The sequence below is a fragment of the Acanthaster planci genome, linkage group LG03 (genome assembly GCF_054643075.1).
Source record: "Acanthaster planci isolate LZ-2023a linkage group LG03, COTS_SCS, whole genome shotgun sequence".
NCBI classification, from domain to species: Eukaryota; Metazoa; Echinodermata; class Asteroidea; order Valvatida; family Acanthasteridae; genus Acanthaster; species Acanthaster planci.
In genome coordinates, this window is record NC_141779.1 from 6563915 (window position 1) to 6582378 (window position 18464).

At 43.0% G+C, this 18464-nt stretch overlaps 1 protein-coding gene across 4 annotated transcripts in view; it reads left to right on the top strand.

Annotated features, from left to right (window-relative positions):
- Positions 1-18464, top strand: part of cfap65 (cilia and flagella associated protein 65) — a 340657-nt gene that overhangs the window by 70923 nt on the left and 251270 nt on the right. The window lies entirely within an intron of this gene.

Sequence of the window (18464 nt, forward strand, 5' to 3'; positions counted from 1 at the left end):
GGCCAACATGTACATGCCCCAGTAAGTTGCATTTTATTTGCCTAGGTCAATATTGTTTTCACATACGAGAGTATGTTTGAAAGACTTGAAAGGGCAAGGTTGAAGAAATGAATATAACTTATCACAACGGTCATAAAATATCACAACTGTCATAAAATAATAATTCTTGCATAGGCCAACCACTTACCAGATAATGGTTGCCGGTCAGGACGCATGGGACATTTTGGAGATGCATCAATCCCGTTCACGGAAACGAACGACAACTGACACTGATCCGAAGAAATGTGCGTGGCCTTTATCAGTTCCCTTTGCCGAATGAATTCGGCCACGCATGGGAGCAAATTATTTGAAGAAAAATTACGTTCTGACATCTTTCATAATTCATCAGCAAACACCGTATAGCAATGGAAATAGAGTATGACGTTTGCTTCGATCACTTCGACCCGACCGCGTTGGCCGCGATGCACGCACTAGTACCATGTACATGTTCTACCAGGCTTTTGTGTTTACCCCAAATGTCTCCATGACAGCGTTGAAATCGGAAAGGGAGGCAACGGCCCATTCATACAGTAGCCGTGTATACATTCAAAAGCCGTGTACACATGCAATAGCCATGTACGTAAAGTGAAGGTGGGTTGAATTTGCTACAGTATATAGTACGCGCTGCACGGGCGGTGGGTACGAGTGAATCGGTTCGAGCAAGTGCTTCGCAATCTCTCAATCCATAAATCATTCCAAATTTCTGGGCCCAATTTTTTAAATATGAATTTACAGCCAGTGAAACCAAAAAAAGAGAGAGAGAATAAAAAGAATTATCAACAACCCAAACAGTACAAATGAAGAGCTATCCCACCAACTGACGTGGACTTTCCCTTTTCGGAATATTCCATATAGGACAATGACAACCGACCTATTTCTTCCGTAAACACCTGCTTCTTCCCCATTCCCGTAAACAAATATATGTACAAGAATACACATTGGCGGTTGAACGTAAAAACCCTAGTCTGCGACGGCCGAATTCAGTATCCCCAAATCACAGCTCGCAAAAAGTACCACTAATCAAAGATGAACAAATCATATTCCCTATTTGTAATTCTAGCGGCTTCTTGCAAAATCCTTTGATCCTGGAATGGAGCCTCAACAGCAGACCTGATAACTGGGTCAATGTCAATCAACCTGATGAACTTGCAGCACAGTGTCAATCACCCTCTTTAATTGGACCTTGCATGTATTTTGAGTGGAGTTGTACAACTTGCGGTGGGGAAAGGAGCCGCTACGATTTTCCTGGTTACAATATTAATTTGTTATAATTAAAAGTTATCGTATCTATTTTGTGCATTCAACTGTGCTTTTTAAGTTTTCCTGTTACTTTCTGCTGTTCTATTTAAATATTTTCCTTTAATGTCCCCATCCTAGGTTTTCTCATAAATAACACTTGTTTTCTTCCTCTGTGATTATTGTTTGATTTGTTGTCTGTTTAATCATAACCGTGGTTCTCTTTTTGTTTTTATGCAGTTGTTTTAATAATAAAATTAGCGGACGTTTGGGCTGCTTTCAGAACCAAATTAGAAGCATTAGGATATACCGAACAACACAGTAAAGGACAGTCACTCGTTGACTTCAACTTTGCAAGAAGCGTCCTTGCAGGTTTCACATTCAGGGATTAAACTCTTGGGCAGTGATGGAAAATAAGGCCTTTGTGTCCCACCACCCATGTGTGTGAAATACTTCTGATATTTGTTGTCCCAAACTGGCTTATAGAGATACTAATAAAATGACCATTATAAAAATTCAGTCACTTGATGTTGAACATGAGTGTTCGCCATTCCGTCAAAAGCCTGGGGTACCGGTAGGAAAACACTGTAAAATTATGCGTAGTTGACCAACTGGTCCGTATCATCAGTGGGCATGCTGGTTTATTTTGGCAGAGCTGCCAACCAGTACGGATTTTCACATGGAAATTCACCAGGAATACGACATTACGATATTCATGTTAAAAATACAGCTTTAATTTGTTAAAATGAGGGCATTATTGCGTACGAGCTTTATACTGAAGTAGGAAGCCCGATAATAAGCGTCAATCACATCGATAAGTCCGATGTGTGATTTTACTTGGCTTGTTTGCAGTTCAGTTGCTCCCGATAAAGAAAACACAGGGGCATCGGAATACGCAAGCATGAAGAATTTTGCGAGAAGTACAACGATGTGACTTTATAGCGTGAAGAACTGCGTAAGGAGCATATTGTTGAACCTAAATTCTCACTACATTCCATAGACTTAAATTCCAGTCTGTGATGAACGGATCGTTTTGTTTGTTTTTGTTTTTTGAGTGTGGTGCGTGTATTGTACGTGCACAACGCATCTAAGAGCTGGCAAAATATGATCGATAAATGACTGAATGTCTTGTCTATTGGATCACAGTTGTTTATTTGCGAGCGCGTGACATGGTGGTACTAGGTGTTTAATGCATATACGCTGGTTGCATGGTCTCGCCTTTTTGGATGGCGTTTCGCGATGTCCATTGCCGGGCCGGGAATCCGTAAAGTAAGAAGTGCACAATCTTTGATACCAGTGATTTATTACACCACTGTGATTACAACTTTCCGAAAGAAAATTTCATCCTCGCTTTTAATTACCATTGCTGTTGTTGCAATGTGAACAATCAGTGCGGTGCAAAAAAAGTCCTGATTTTCACGTACAGTGTTTCACTGAGAGTGCCGCATGAAAAATACAAATTTTCTCTACCAAATTTTTTTTCTTTTCTGAATACTAAAATGAGTTTGTAAAAGTTGGCAGCTCTCATTTGGGCTTTTTATTGGCGCAGGCCATTGGAGCGCACATGACATCGGCCTACCGCAAAGTCAATGGATTTAATACAAGCCGGTAGTAAAAGGCAATTATTTTACAATCGTACCACCAAGGTGGAAGAAACATTAAGCACATGTGTAATACAAGTTTTAAGCTAGCATTTGCTGTTCTATATTTCGAAGCAATTACCCGATCAAAATCACGTTTGAAAATGTTGTGGTTCATTCATACTGTGTGTGATCGTTGATTCCCCTTTGATATCAACGCAGTCACCACGTTCATATTTACGCAAGTCAGTGGGCATACAAGCGATCGCTGACGTTCCGAAAAACTTTGGTCTTCATAAAAACGCGCCGCGATCACCGCGTTTTGGACAGCTGATAATGCATTATTCATGACGCGCTTTAGCATTACAATGCCGCAGTTTCCACTCGTACCTCATTAACTTGCCTTTGCATGAGTGATTTTGATGCAGCCAAACCGCGGTTTGTACGATCCTTAGCAACCCGGCCAAACCGCGGCGACCACAACGGTCAAACCGCGGCAACCTTTTTGCAAAGCCGCCTAAAGAAAGCAATGATGACACTTTTCCAGAAACAAGTTTATAACAAGGAAAACACAGATAGCCATCAAGGACCAAGTTTTCATTGCCTAAAATTGATTGCAATACTTCAGAAGCTGCAGACAACCCTGTACCCGAGGAACACAAGTACTTTTTCAAAGATGCCTGGATGGTAACCTGGCAAGCAGCACATTTATACTCACATCTGTGCTTCCACAGTAAACGATAATGCATCTTGCAAAGTGGGAAAACACAGGTCTTCTCATTGAAATTTATGGAAAAACATGTGTTAAATTCTTCCCAAGGGCATTCCATATTGTGGGAAGAAATTGTATTAACGTTTTTCAACATCAGCCAGAGCATAAACAAGACATGTTTTTTTTGGAGACTTTTCAGGGGTGTAAAATGGATTAGACTGTTTCTTGTCCACAGAAACCTTACATGCCCTACAAGTGCAGTCAGTTTCAGTCAGATTTGCATTTTTACGAAACCAATTTCTGACGGCTTCGTTTTGAATAGACTCCAAATGATAAAAGAAAATACCTTGTTTTTTGCAACCACCACATGGGCCTCATGGTGTTTTCCCACAACGAGGAGCCAATTTTGTACGCTTGGATCTTCCTTTCTTTATGTTTACCCCTGCAATTGCTTTGTAGTACATGTACTGCCAATCAACAGCCAACCATTTGCTGCTTGGTTTCGCTGCCAGCGCCGTCTCTTTCTTGATCTCAAGATTTTATGCCGATTCCTTTTCCCAATGTGTTTTCTGGTAATATAGGGGGTATCAGGCTGGGGTGGGCTGAGGGATGAACCTGTGAACACTGATTTCACTGACAAAGATCTCGGCTATGAATACATGAAACTGGTTGCCAAACAGGACTAACAGGACTAACATGTGGTGCATCATTTCTGGAGAAGCCAACCTGGATAAACCCTTCATGATCCTCCTCTTCTGAATGCCAGTTAATTTTCATTCGAGACAGTTTCTTCTTGACGGCTGACTTGGACGGAAGTTTAAATCTTGCTTGACTGGTACCAGTGCGTGGCAGGAGAGAGGGCAGTGGCATCTGTACAGTAAGCCCCACTCACTGCAACAGGTTGTTGAAGTGGCTTCATCACAGTGGGCTCTCTCGACGTGAGGGGGAAAGGCGTCTTTGCAGTAGGCCCACTCGCAACAGGTTGTTGAAGTGGCTCTCTCAGCAGGCGAAGGGGCAGTGGGGGCTTTGGGGCGGGCCTACACGCTGCAACAGATTGTTGAAGTGGCTTCATCAGAGTGGGCACTCTCGACACATGAGGGGACAGTGGAGGCACTGGAGTAAGCCCACTCACTACGGCAGCCTTTAATGGGGATGGAATGGCCTTCTTTCGTTTTTTCCTTACCATGATGTGGAGTTCTTATCTCCTTACGACCAACACTCCAGGGATGACCGCACAAGAACTCTCTCAACTGCTTTCTGCAGTGCTGCTCTAAATTTCTTGTTGCCATTAAAGCTCAGATGTAACCCATCTGCTGCATATGAACCATGCTCACCGATGTCCTCTCGGAAATCTACAAATTTGCATCTGGCAAATTTAAGGCATGATTTTGCCAAGTGAATGTTGAACACCTTGGCTGCCTCATCCAGTGACAGGTTGTCAAAATGTGGTAAAATCCCACTAACGATGATGTTTGTGTTGGGATACTGTTCTGTGTAGTTCTTTATGAAAGGATCCAGAAATGACCTGCAAAGATCATTCGTCCCAACATGCAAGACTATAACATTTGGTTCATTGCTAAATATAAGGTTCTCCAAAGTACCACGCTGGCGACATGCAGTGCTCGCTGGTTTTGTCACAACTTTTGGAATAAACCAGTCACTTGATAGGTTTTTGGGTAGGTACCTGGTGATGGAGTCACCTGTAATCTTCATACAAAACCAGGGAATGTCGTTCAGAGTGCTGGGCCTGTAACAAGGAACGACGAAAAATCCATCATTCCGTGTAATTTGAAAATTCAATAAAAAATTCCAAACATGTGCAATAGTCCCCCCCCAAAACCTCGTGCATCATGACTACTGAACATTATGTCCTTCCTAGCGTTAACCTTGTCTCACAATTTATATGAATTTTCTGATTTTAATCACACGTTTACTTTTTCAATTAAGGTGTACACAGTCAAGTTAAAGGGGATGGGCCATGTAGGGTGAAATTGATGTTATATGCTAGTTTCCAACCGTTTTCAACTTGATGTCTCACATTTATTTTGTTTTGCATTGCGTCGTACATGTGTAATGTAATAATTTCTACAGTGAATTTTGAATTTCGGAAGAATGCTGATAAACTGTTTTGTTGGTGGCTGTTGTCACAATCAAAGCAATTCCCAGAAGAGCAGTTTTTGTAGATTCCTGAGCCTCTTTTTTACACCAGCGATTGTAGGTTAAATTTGTGGATAACACACAATCAGTTTTTACAAGGACTCAAAATTCCAAAATGTGCATGTTTTCATGTATGTACATGTACCAGTACTGACACGTACATGTACACCCATACATGTACATGTACTACACGTAAACGATGTAAAATGGGACTATATTGCACTGGCGCACATGGACTATTTTCCAGTGAGTTGCAAATCTCTTCCTGAGTGTATTCTAGTTCAAACCGATAAGGCAAACTTTCTTGTGCCTCATCAGCTCCTTCAATGTCGTTTTCTTTCGTCAAATGAATAAGACAAACATGACAACTGATTGCTGTGATCAGAAAAGGTATCAACGCTGGAATTATCGTTGCTTGAGTCTGACATGATTGCACACGTCGTTGTGTAATAGTAAACAGTCGCGGGATAAAGGACTCCGTCCTATGACGTCACGATTCTTGGGAATTTCTTCAGACAACTTTCTGTACCTGACAGCTGTTGTTTAGCTTTTGCTCCCAGAAGGGAAGGAAATCGGGTTGTGCAAAATATAATTTTTAACATATTTCTGCGCATTTTGAAAATATGCAGATGTGTTTACTTGTTATAGGCCCCATATGTGTTTGTTTTATGTGTTCATGCATGTGTTACTAGAAATCTTCCCAGCATGGCCCATCCCCTTTAAATGTATACGCTGTTGGCCTACATGTGCACACATGAATGTGAATATACTGTATCTCAGTTATGTACATGTTCATAATCTCTTGACTGTAAATTTTTCGGTAGCACTTTCAAGTTCATACATTGTTGCTAAATGCAGTTCTCAGCTCCATTTTATCGTACATGTAAGTTTGTCACATTGCAAGTAAAAGGAAAACTTTGATATAAAAAACCTGATATCATTTTCTTCAACTGAGAACTGTTTGTGATCATGCGAAGGCATGGGCACACATGTAAACACGGCATGTACAGATGGTAAATGCCTACTTTGATGGATACATATGTAATGTACCAGTGTATCTGTGGAATATTTTCCAAAGTCTTATAAAAAAAGCCTTAATTAATTTTTAACTTGTTGAGCAAAAAAGCACCCAGGCCTAGGCCGAAAATATCCAACTGACCATGTGGCATGTCATGTCAACGGTTAGGATCCCAATGTCGACATCACCGTACATGTATCGTACACTGCGCACGTACATGTACTTCAAGTCATCATTTCAGTGCTAGCGGTGCACAAATTCCATTGATGACGTCATCAACTTTTTCACAATTGGCCATTGAAATGTGTAATTTTCGCAAATGTTTGAGACAAATAAAATTCAATGGTAAAACCTGCAGGGGTGGAAGTGGGTTCGTTTGGAAGCCTAACTCTCGATTAGTCTGGCAATGGACCAATTTTGTCCCTAAATATATTGAAACAGTCAGGTTCACTTGAGGAGTAGAGCTACCTCTGAAAAGTTCAGTAGTAACCCTAGAAAAAGGACGGGAAACCTGACTGAATGCAGTGTTGGGCCAGCATGGAGTAGTAAGTGAAAGTTTGACATTTTCAGCATCCCAAAATACATACTTTTAATGGTAAATCGGTCATGTGCCAAGTTCTGGCTGCAGACTAGAATATCTCCACGCATGAACAATTAAGCAGGAGTTTGGGAAAAATCTACGAGGAAGATTCCAGTCAGCATATGCTGAGTCATTTTAACAAGCCGTGACTGATGTCTTCCTTCTGGCGGAGCGGGTGACAGCAGGCCGAGCAGTTGAATCATGTCTCGCTGATGAAGATGGAGTGGCAATTGGATGGAGTGAGGGTGCTAATGGTATCAACTTTGTCCTCCTTGGAAAACAATGCTGGTCACCCGGTCGGGAATTTAATAATAATTTAATAATAATTTAAGAATTTAATAATAAATAATTTGTTAATGATACCTCGACTTAAGTAGGTCAAAATTTGTAAGGTTAATTTGTTAGTTCATGCCTTTTTGTGTTTTGCACTTTGTAACGTGAGTAACCGTAATGTGAGTAATCAGATTTCTGGTGGATTTCCAGAAAATCAAAGATTCCAAAAGAGTTGTTTTACTTTCACTATTTGTACCCTGTGGCAAGGTACTTAATTCAGTCAAAAGAACTTTTCAAAGCTTGTTGGTATTAGGAGACTTTTTAATTAAAGCTTGTTGGCTTTTTATGTTGGTCCAAAAATGTAACGTTAGTAACCGATTTTGTTTACCTTATGTGTCATGCTTAACCACTTGCTGCCGGGTGCTTTTTTTTAACCGTTATATGCGCTGCCGGGCGGTTTTTTCATATTTTCGTGTTTCAAAAATCTTCAAAAATTCATATCTTTTTTTTCTGAACGCCTAAACCCCATAAAATGGGTGTCCCGTGGCGAGTCTAGCCCTCACAAGCAACCTCCATTGACCCTTCGGTTTTGCGGCTACGCCGCCAGCTCTGTGTAGAGCCCCCATTGTGTGCGTTACATAAGGGCTCGTTTGTTCCGGGCCTTGGCCCAGTGCGTTGCTATGCTGCCGTGTTGCTATGCGGAGTGATTGACGGTCAAGACCTCAGCGTGTAATATGCGGTGAGTGAATGGGAAGCTGTGCACGTGCACTGGGCTTTGTCAACTGTTCAGTGAGTGCGGGCAATGACGGACAAATGAATTCATGCTGTAAAAAAGGGGTCTAAAAGTGTGTCTTTTTCGTGGCGCTGCTGCGTGTAACTTTCGCTATTTTTTGAAGCTATTGGGGTTATTTTCTGTTATATATTTTCCCATCTACCAAACTTATATCCCCCCAAACCACTCTCATATTTTATCTCCCAACTTGTTCATTTTCCCTCCCATAGTGTAAGATAATTCCCTTCCCAAACTTTATTTCCCAAACCATTTCAAGTAAAATTTAGAAACCAATAAAATAAAGTACACATAGAAATACACACAGACAAATATTTGGAGAGAACTTCTTTTTCTCTTATTTTCTTCTTGTCATTTCTCTTGTGTTTTCTTTTCTCATTGAAGTAGTCGAACTCATAAAAGTAGTAAAATAAATTGCAACTCTTTCTAATCGAATAAAAATCAAACACCGGTGCAAGGAATAAAAAGTACTTTCCAGAAACTTTGTCTTTTTTTGTCATTCTTTTCAAAGGTTGAAAACATGACCTAGTAAAACCATTACAAGGAAATGTGCCACTTTTTCAAGAGATGAAAATACTACATCCTCAAAGCAGTACATTCCAGAAACTTTGTCTTTTTTGTCATTTTTTTCACAGGCTGAAAACATGACCACCTAGTAAAACCATTACAAGGAAATGTGCCAGTTTTTCAAGAGATGAAAATACTACATCCTCAAAGCAGTACGTTCCAGAAACTTTGTCTTTTTTGTCATTTTTTTCAAAGGTTGAAACTATGACCACCTAGTAAAACCATTACATGGAAATGTGCCACTTTTTCAAGAGATGAAAATACTACATCCTCAAAGCAGTACGTTCCAGAAACTTTGTCTTTTTTGTCATTTTTTTCAAAGGTTGAAAACATGACCACCTAGTAAAACCATTACAAGGAAATGTGCCACTTTTTCAAGAGATGAAAATACTACATCCTCAAAGCAGTACGTTCCAGAAACTTTGTCTTTTTTGTCATTTTTTTCAAAGGTTGAAACTATGACCACCTAGTAAAACCACCAGAAATGACATATTGTTTTACACTAGATAAGTTGGGCATCAAGTCAAAACACACATGAAAAACACAAAATATAATGTCAATGAAAATGTCCATGAAAATAAATGTTCAAAGTGTCAATTAGTGGACAGTGTGGTACTCCTTGAAGCAGGGGGCGACGCAGAGGGGCTGGTGGCACGTGTCGCACTCGAAGTGCGTCTTCTTTCGCAGACCACGGGAAGCGCAGAGGACACACCGCCGGTAGCGGAAGTCGCCATAGCTGGTCCTCTCAAAGTCCACGGGGAAGTGTCGGCCAACAAAGCGGGAGTTGCTGACTGGTGGAGTATCGTGCTGAGGGCGGTACTCGGGCAAGGGTTCATCGAACAGCAGCTCACGGACAAGACCCAAGCGGTAGTCGAGGAAGGAGAGGCGGTGACCAACGGCGAGGTACACGGCGTAGGTGTTCACCAGCGTCAAATCGAGCAGGTAGAAGAAGAGCTTCTTGTACCACTTGAGGGACTTACGAGTTGCTCGATGATTTGCCGCTAGTTGGTCGCTCTTGTCAACGCCCCCCATCAGGGCGTTGTACTCAATGACACAGGTCGGTTTCTGCTTTTCCTGCCCTGTCCTGTCTTGCTTGCCGGTGCCACGGATGTCTGCCGTATGCATGGTGGAGAGCATACGGATGTTGCGCTTGTCTCGCCACACCATGGCCAGGAGAGAACCGCTGACACCCAGGTCGGCCGACCGGGACGCTGTTTCGCCCCACTTCAGTTTGACGAACTGCAGGTCTTTTGGCATCCCTTTTCTGTTCCCCATGACGGTGCCGAGGACGTTGAACTTCTGGTTGTGAAGTCGTCGAAACAAATCGGGACTGCTGAAGGCCCGGTCGAGGGCAAGGTTGTAGCCCTTACCACTTAGGTCGTTCACCAGGTCCATCACCACTTGTGTAGTTGCTGGGAGGTCTCCTCTACTTTGGCCGGTGTAGATTTTGAAGTTGTAGTAGTACCCGGCGGCACTCCCGGTGCTCTGGCACAACTTGTACATCTTGATGCCGAAGCGGGCCCTCTTTCTGGGGTTGTAGGTAGCGAAGCGGAGACGCCCATAAAACTTCAGCAGGGAGTCGTTGACGGAAATGTCCCGTTGAGGAACGTAGACAGTGGCAAACTTCTGAGCAAGATGGTCGACGACTGGGCGCACTTTGAAGAGGCGGTCGGTGCAGTCATCTGGCATGGCGGTGTTATTGTTAAAGTGCAGGGACTGCAGGATGGCAAGGAAGCGATCTCGGGGCATGACGGACGGGAATAGGCTCATCTTCAGTAGTGGGTCGGTGGACCAGAAGCTATGAAGGGTGGGGTGCTTCGCAATGCTTGTCATTATGCAAAGGCCCAGAAAGGCCTTCAGTTCTCTAGTGTTCAGATCAGTCCATGATCGCATGTGCGCCGATGTCGTAGCGGGCCTCTGCGCGGCATACCGGTTGCTCTCTTGCACTATCTTGTTGTAGAGAACGTCGTCAAAAAACAGTTCAAAGGCTTCACTGCAGGTCGAGCTGCGATGCAGGCGGGGGTCGACGGCACCACCATTACTGGTGAAGCCGTACTTCAGCGGTGTACTGTCTTCATCTGTCCACTGGAACGGTGAGGCACTGCTGCTGGTCAACGCGGCGGTCTGTGTACGGGACTGTCTCTTGCGCTTGGCATATGCCGCCAAGGGTACATCACTGTCAATTTCTGTACTTGACTGTACTTGAGCAGGTGACGGCGGTGATGAAAAAGACGAAGAAACTTCGTCTGAACTCAGATAAAACTCGCTTTCGCTGGAAGAACTGGACTCTCCGGATATAACTTCAGCCATGTTGTCTGTACTCTAAATAACACGATACCCAATATGAACGCACGCGAACACTGCACGGCGTTTTTATTCTCAAGCAGCGAGGGCCGTGCCCTGTCAGTCAACGTGGCAAGGGCCAGCAGCGCCCGGGCCGGGTCATTCATGGGGCGCAGGTGCATAATGAGCCCGCACAGCCCGCGCTTTGTCTTCGGTGCAGTGCAGCGATAATCCCCTGCGAGCGCCCGGCCGTGCGAACAAATGCGCTCTGCTAAACAATACGCGGATTACCTCCGCTAATTGCAGCGCTCTGCGCTGAAAGAATACAGGGATTGATTGGCAGGGCCCAGCAGCTCTCATGAGCTCGTACTTTTATTCAAGGCTTTGATAAGTTCGGTCACCCCGGCTATAAAATAAGCTCGGTCACCCCGGCTATAAAAGAAGTTCGGTCACCCCGGCTATAAAAAAGTCACAATTCACCGGCTGATGATGGCCTAAACTTTATAACTGACAGCCCCAAACTTTTTAAGAAACGCCCAGCAACTTTTTTTTTTATAGTAAAGTTCCGATCTCGGAGTCCCCGGCCCCAAATATAAGGCCTATGGCTCCGTTACCGGAGCCCCCGGCACGAAGTGGTTAATGCTTTTTTTATATTGTTATCTTTGGTTATTAGGTAGGCCTAGGTATGCCCTAGATACTATGGAGTTAACAATAACTGAACATTTACTGGAAAATAATTACAGCCCAAAGAAATTCAAAAGTACATGAAAAATGTAACATGACTAACCATGGAATTGCCCTACACCCTTTTTGCCATGTATGGCTGTCAAATGCTCTTTTCCCCCGTAATATTTTTGCCCATAATTTTCACAATTTGTGTGGTCAGAGTGTTTTTCTGGTGTATATTTTGTGTTCTTTTCTTCTCTATTTTTCTTGTATGTGCACCCTGCAGATTGAGTACCGACGATATTTCAAGGTTCATTCCAGCTTTACCTGTGTCTACCCTTTAATTACAGGCCTTAGCCAGTTGAATTCAGGGGGGTCACTGTCAGGATCTGTCATATTCCCCTGTCTTCTCTGGCTACCAGGACGAGAAAAAGGCCTTACCCTCATCCAGGGGGTTCCATCCAGAATCTGGCCAGGCCCCTGGTTCGTTTGCCCCCCCCATCTTGCAAGGACCCTGTCTCCATGGTCAATTGCTGGCCTGGCGAGCCAGCCAGAACTCCAGAGACGGTACCCTATCAGACGTCTCTTGGGCCTGTCCTACCATCATCATGAAGTACGCCATGCCGTTCACCAACATTACCCAGAGGAATACATGTGGCCTTCCAGCCAGCAGTCCCCCAGTGACACAAAAGACTACCACCTGCCATTCGACATCAGCCAAGAAGACCATGTCTCTGGTAAAGGCAAGCACAAGTGCTCTTTTTCTTCATCAAATTCCTTGAAACCTAAAAAGAAGCACTGCTTTTACCACCACAAACATACCGCTGCAGCTTGGATGCCACCCTTCCAGTCCATCAGTGAAGTTCAGACCACCATCACTTGCCGCCTTGGTGTTAAATTGCCACCAGCCTCCACCGTCCGGGACCCGTTTCTGGCTGACCAGCCCCTTCTGCTCTCTTCAGCTGCGAGCCATGATGACACTGGGAAGGGTTCCACACCAGAATTATACCAGCCGGACATTCTCCCGAGGGAGCAGGCCACTCGCCATGGGACTGCACATGGCTCGGGACGAGGCACTGCCCTGTTCCCGACCGCGTGACCAGCATTATTTTCCAAGGAGGACAAAGTTGATACCATTAGCACCCTCACTCCATCCAATTGCCACTCCATCTTCATCAGCGAGACATGATTCAACTGCTCGGCCTGCTGTCACCCGCTCCGCCAGAAGGAAGACATCAGTCACGGCTTGTTAAAATGACTCAGCATATGCTGACTGGAATCTTCCTCGTAGATTTTTCCCAAACTCCTGCTTAATTGTTCATGCGTGGAGATATTCTAGTCTGTAGCTAGAAATTGGCACATGTCCAAGTCCTCTCCAGCCTGAATAACCACCTGCCAATCTATGGGGCACCCTTGGCTCTTAACTATAGCTGTTATCAGCCATACTTCAGTTCAAGTATTTAAGCTTGTTTTGGGTTGAAGATGACATTGATTTTATCGACGTTAAAGGAAGTCTTTGTCTATTACATTTCTTTCCCTATTTTTGAGGTAAATTCCAGTGTTGTAGTCGAGTACTTTTTTCTGAGTACCAAGTACTGCCGAGTACTTTGACTTCCGAGTACAAAGACAGGGCAAGTACTTTGCCAGCCAAGTACAAGTACTGGTTTCTGAGTACAAGTACTTGCACTTCCGAGTACAAGAACAAGTACTTCTAATTCCGAGTACAAGTACTTCTAATTCCGAGTATGAGTACAAGTACTTCTAATTCAAAATTAGTTTTATCTTAATTTAGAGACTCTTAAGACCTGCCACGGTGTAAAAGAAACACCGAATGCAGATGGCAAGGCTACAAGAACAAGTGATCTGGCTAGCAATGTCAAGGTCACTACACGTGCATTGTCAGAACCGTATCAAAAATCGGGTCAGTGGAGTCGATATGTTTGTACCTTATTTTAATGGCCGTGCGTGGTAAGTTAACTTAAAGGATTTTTTTATCGAGTACTGTTAATCGAGTACGAGTACTTTGATGCTCGAGTACAATTTTTGGATGTCGAGTTCTGAGTATTTTGTAGCCCAAGTACAAGAACTGTAGTTCAAGTATGAGTACTTGGATGTCCGAGTACAAGTACTCTGAAAACAGTACTCGAGTAGTACTTGAGTACGAGTACCGAGTACGAGTAGTACAACACTGGTCAATTCCTGGGATTTGGAAAGAGAGTTCTCCTTTTCATCCATTCTTCACTACAGTCATGCCAGGGGCTCTAAATGATGATGTCATCTCCATCTTTGAGTATTCTTGCAGCTTTCTTGCCTCTTCTTTCACACTGCCAACCAAAGCCACATCAACAGAAAGGACAAGGAATTATGCAGTTGATCTGCAGACAATCCACATGGCATGATCCGATAATGTAGTGGCGGATGTGCTCTCCTCCAGATGATAGAGCAGCCTTACATGGGTCTCTTTGCTTCTCCAAACAATGCTCAACTTCCAACATTCTTTCTGTTTGACGGGACTTTCTAGCGATGCCACAGCCATGGCTGCATGGAATGTCATCTGCCCACCTTTTGAATTTGTGACAGCAGATTTTAATATTTTGTTATGTGCTTTGACAATCAGGCTTTGGCTCCTGCTAATGCTCCTATGAATGCTACAGCAGACTTCCTTATGGACTTCTTTTATTTGTATGAGTTTGTACAACTCACATCTGCAGGTCAGCCCTAGCTTTCATACATGTTGGTTTCCAAGTCAGTTCAACCGGCATGACATTCCATCACCTTTTGCATGACATGTTCAGCCAGTGTCCCTTTTTTGGAAAATTGGTCTGGTCATAAGACCTAAGCTAGGTTCTGTAGATGCTTTCTGGTCATTCCTTTGAACCCTAAATAATGCCTGCCTTATGCACAGCAGCATCAGGTTGGCCATTCTCCTTACAATGTTTATCTCCAGAGGAGGCAGCAAGCTACAGGCGTGGTGTTCTCATTTCTTTGATTGGCTTCCTGACAAAGGATCAGACTCCCTCACCAGATCCTTCCTTCCGTACCTGATTTGCACTCTCCATCTCCTTACATACTGGAGACGATGCAGATAAACTTTTGTGCCCTCTTCCCTATTTAAAAATGGCATCATAGATTTTCAAAAAGTTGCAGACGTGTTAACTTTATGATAGCAGAGTGCTTATCAGTTAAAAAGTGATAAACAATTTACAGAGGGGGTCGGTTTTCTGGGGCAAATTGATGTATTCCATTTCGTTGTTTTTTTTTTCATCGCCTTATTTATATTTCATTTTTTACGGAAGGGAGGGGGTAAGCGCCCTTTAACCTTCCCCGGTGCGATGCACATAGTTCATTCTATGGTTCTCATATTTTTTTATCTTCGTGGAGGGTCAGGCGGTCATGGAACAAGATGATGATTTTTTCTTTATATTCTAGACATGGCCAGTGGCACAAAAATGTAAAGCTTTTTTTTCTTGGTAATGGCAAGGCACAGAACTGAATATTGGAATCATTGCAAACAATCCAAAATACTGAAATTTTAAATGATATTTTGGTGTGAAATCTAGCCTGGTTGGCCTAAATTCTATATTCCTGGTTGGGTAAACTGAGCTTGAATCTGTTTCAACTCCACAATTTCATCTCTTTGGCCTAGAAGAAAATTACATTGAACATCCCTAATATGAAAAATAATTTACCTCAAATAATCATGTTGTGAACTTTTAAGACGAACAACCTTCATCAAATAAAAAAATTAAAACACGGTTGAGCGCACGCAATCATTTTCCATCCTGCGCTGGTTGCTGTTGAGGGCACAGCCACATGTGTGAGTCAGTAAGGAATGGAACCAACAACTTCAAATTTAGCTACAACGTGGTGCCCATCATATACAATACCCTCCGCACACACACACAGCTTCGACAAGTGTCCATGGAAAACTCAGTCACAGTTGGATGTTTTAGAAAAATGGGCAGTACTAGCACAAAGCTTAGTTGGATGACGTATACCTAGGGGATTTTCAAGATTTTCTGTTTTTAAAAATCTTCGAAAAATCAGAACTTCATTTACTGGACATTTACACCCACACAAAGGACTGTCTGGTGGCTACTCTAATCTAACTGACAACATATATTGATGCCTGAGTATTTCAGCCAGGCCTGCAGCCTTGTAAAAAGAACCCAGATTGTGCGGTGTTATGTGAGTTTCTTGTTCCCGAAACTGGCACTGTGCACTGCTGGCGTCTTTTCAATAGTGGCCAGATTAGCGTGCAGCGGTATTGTATCGCTCATCATTGGAGCGCTGGAGCGCTTTTGTCCCTGGTGGTAATCAGCTTGCACTGAATGCTACAAACAGTGGTATAATCTTTCATAACAGTTACGGATTTTGTCTGATATTGACAACTGAAAAAATATTGGCAATTCCCAGCAGCTCAGTCTTTTGTGCTGAGTACAGTCTTTTGTTACAAGGCCCAGCACTTTTTTCCGGTTTCAGGCTTCCTGGTTTTGCCTATGTGCCCAAAACTGGGTCCCCTGGCAGCATGTGGTTAATGTGAAAAGAGCTGTCGATCACAAGATTTAAAAGACGTGATAATTTGCCAAAATTCACTAATGGTCTGTCAGCATTATTCTCGACCACATGCCAATTTGTGGAACATGAAACATGACTGGAAAAAAGACTATGGGTATCGCAATTGGAATTGGAACTATCCCTTCAGGCAATCACTGCACTAGCAGCACAGCATTGTAAACCTTGCGTTGTTGTGGCTGAGTGAAGGTTATTGTATGTGAAGTCTGCTTGAAAGTGTGCTGCAGCCAGGAAGAATGCTTCTGTTTTAAAAATTCATAGGAATACACATATTTTGAGACAATTAGTAGCTATTACTCGCTCGGCAAGGCTATGAACATGAGTATAACGTGTGAGTGCACTTTTTCATGCAGGTACATTTATTTTGTGCTTGTAGTTTTGTTGTCTAACATTACAAGAACCTTTTGCACGTGAATTTTTTTTTTCTAAATCGATCCAGTTCCTGTCATGATAAACACAAATTCAGTGGAATTAATTTAATTAAAAAATCACTAACTCATCTCTGTTTCCTTAATAAATTGTCAATTATCAAATGTCATTAAAATTTACAATGAGACTGGAATATGGCCAGGTGTGAGGGTGTTCTTTCACATCATGGTGCTACGCAATACTGAAGAACCAATTATTTTCCCCCATGTACTTGGCCCCACGCATTATTTTACATAAATTTGGTCATGAATGTTTGTCCCAAAAGTCACATTACCTGAGATTTTCGTCAATGTTATTTCGAGTGCAGTCTATTACCATGGTTTTAAAAGTAGGGTCATACTTTGACCGAAAACGGATTGTGTAATTTTTATCAAAAAGAATAAAGTTGGTATAAATAGTATAAGTTGATTAGAAATCAATAAAAGTGTGTCGAAAAATCTGATTCTCCAAAGATTGCCTATGGACAACTTTTGGAAATTTTTGTCGTGTCCTCTGTAATGTAGCCTCATGTGATGAAAATCTGCTAGCCTTAAGGGTGCAGTGTCCCAATTCAAGGAAAATTCTCCGCCAGGCCGAGGCGCAGAAAAAGTACCCCCCAGAGATTGTTTCGAAAAGAGGGGTCTGTTTGGGCCAGGAAATGGTGGAATTGTGTCAGTATAGCCCAGGATCATCTCTGTAGATTCAGGGGCACCCATCTGGGGGCAAAGCAGACAAAAATGGGATTGAAAATTAGTCAGAAGAGCCCCAGGAAGGTGAGGGATGTCATTTGAAAAATGGCCGCTGGGAGGGCTTGGCAACATTCACTTTTTGGGGGGTGAGTTTGTTTTGGGCGGATAATTAAAAAATCTATTGGTTAACCTACTAAAAATTGAAAATCAAATGAAATCTGAAGGACCAAACAACACATTGATTTTTGTTTGAGAGGCCTCAGGGACTTCAGTTGCCTGCCATGGGGCTCCAAACTTGGTTGATTTTACACTATTTTCAATGGAGCTTGAATTAGTTCAGTGCACCCTATATTGCCAAGATGGCGGCATCCTGGATGTCATGGCGGTTGGATTGAAAAATCATTTCTCATGTTTGCGATAGTTACACCAGTGGTGGAAAGACTGGAACAAGCCAGGGATAGCAGTTTTATGAATTGTGAGACATGAGAAACATTTTATTGTTGGCAGCAACACTCCACTGGTAAATACCCATGCAATCATGTGGAAATTCTGAAAAACAATTAACTCTGTCACTGTTCATGCTGTTTTGCGTGTAATTTTCAAGAAATCAGCAGTGACCGAAGGACTTGATGGTTTCCGTGGGCCAACCCTAACCGAGCTTAACCCTAACGGAGGCCAACCCTAATGACAGCTAACCCTAACGGAGGCCAACCCTAATTATGAAGGGTAACCCTAACAGGGCCCTAACCAAGGGTGGGGGTACTTCCTCGATGGTCAAGTACAGCCCGCGCACCAACTGACCAAGCTGTGGATATATGCGCAGGTGACTGAAAGTTCTCGAAACACTCTCCTTGGTGGTTTGTTCCACTCTTGTGTTGGAAGTGCCCTATT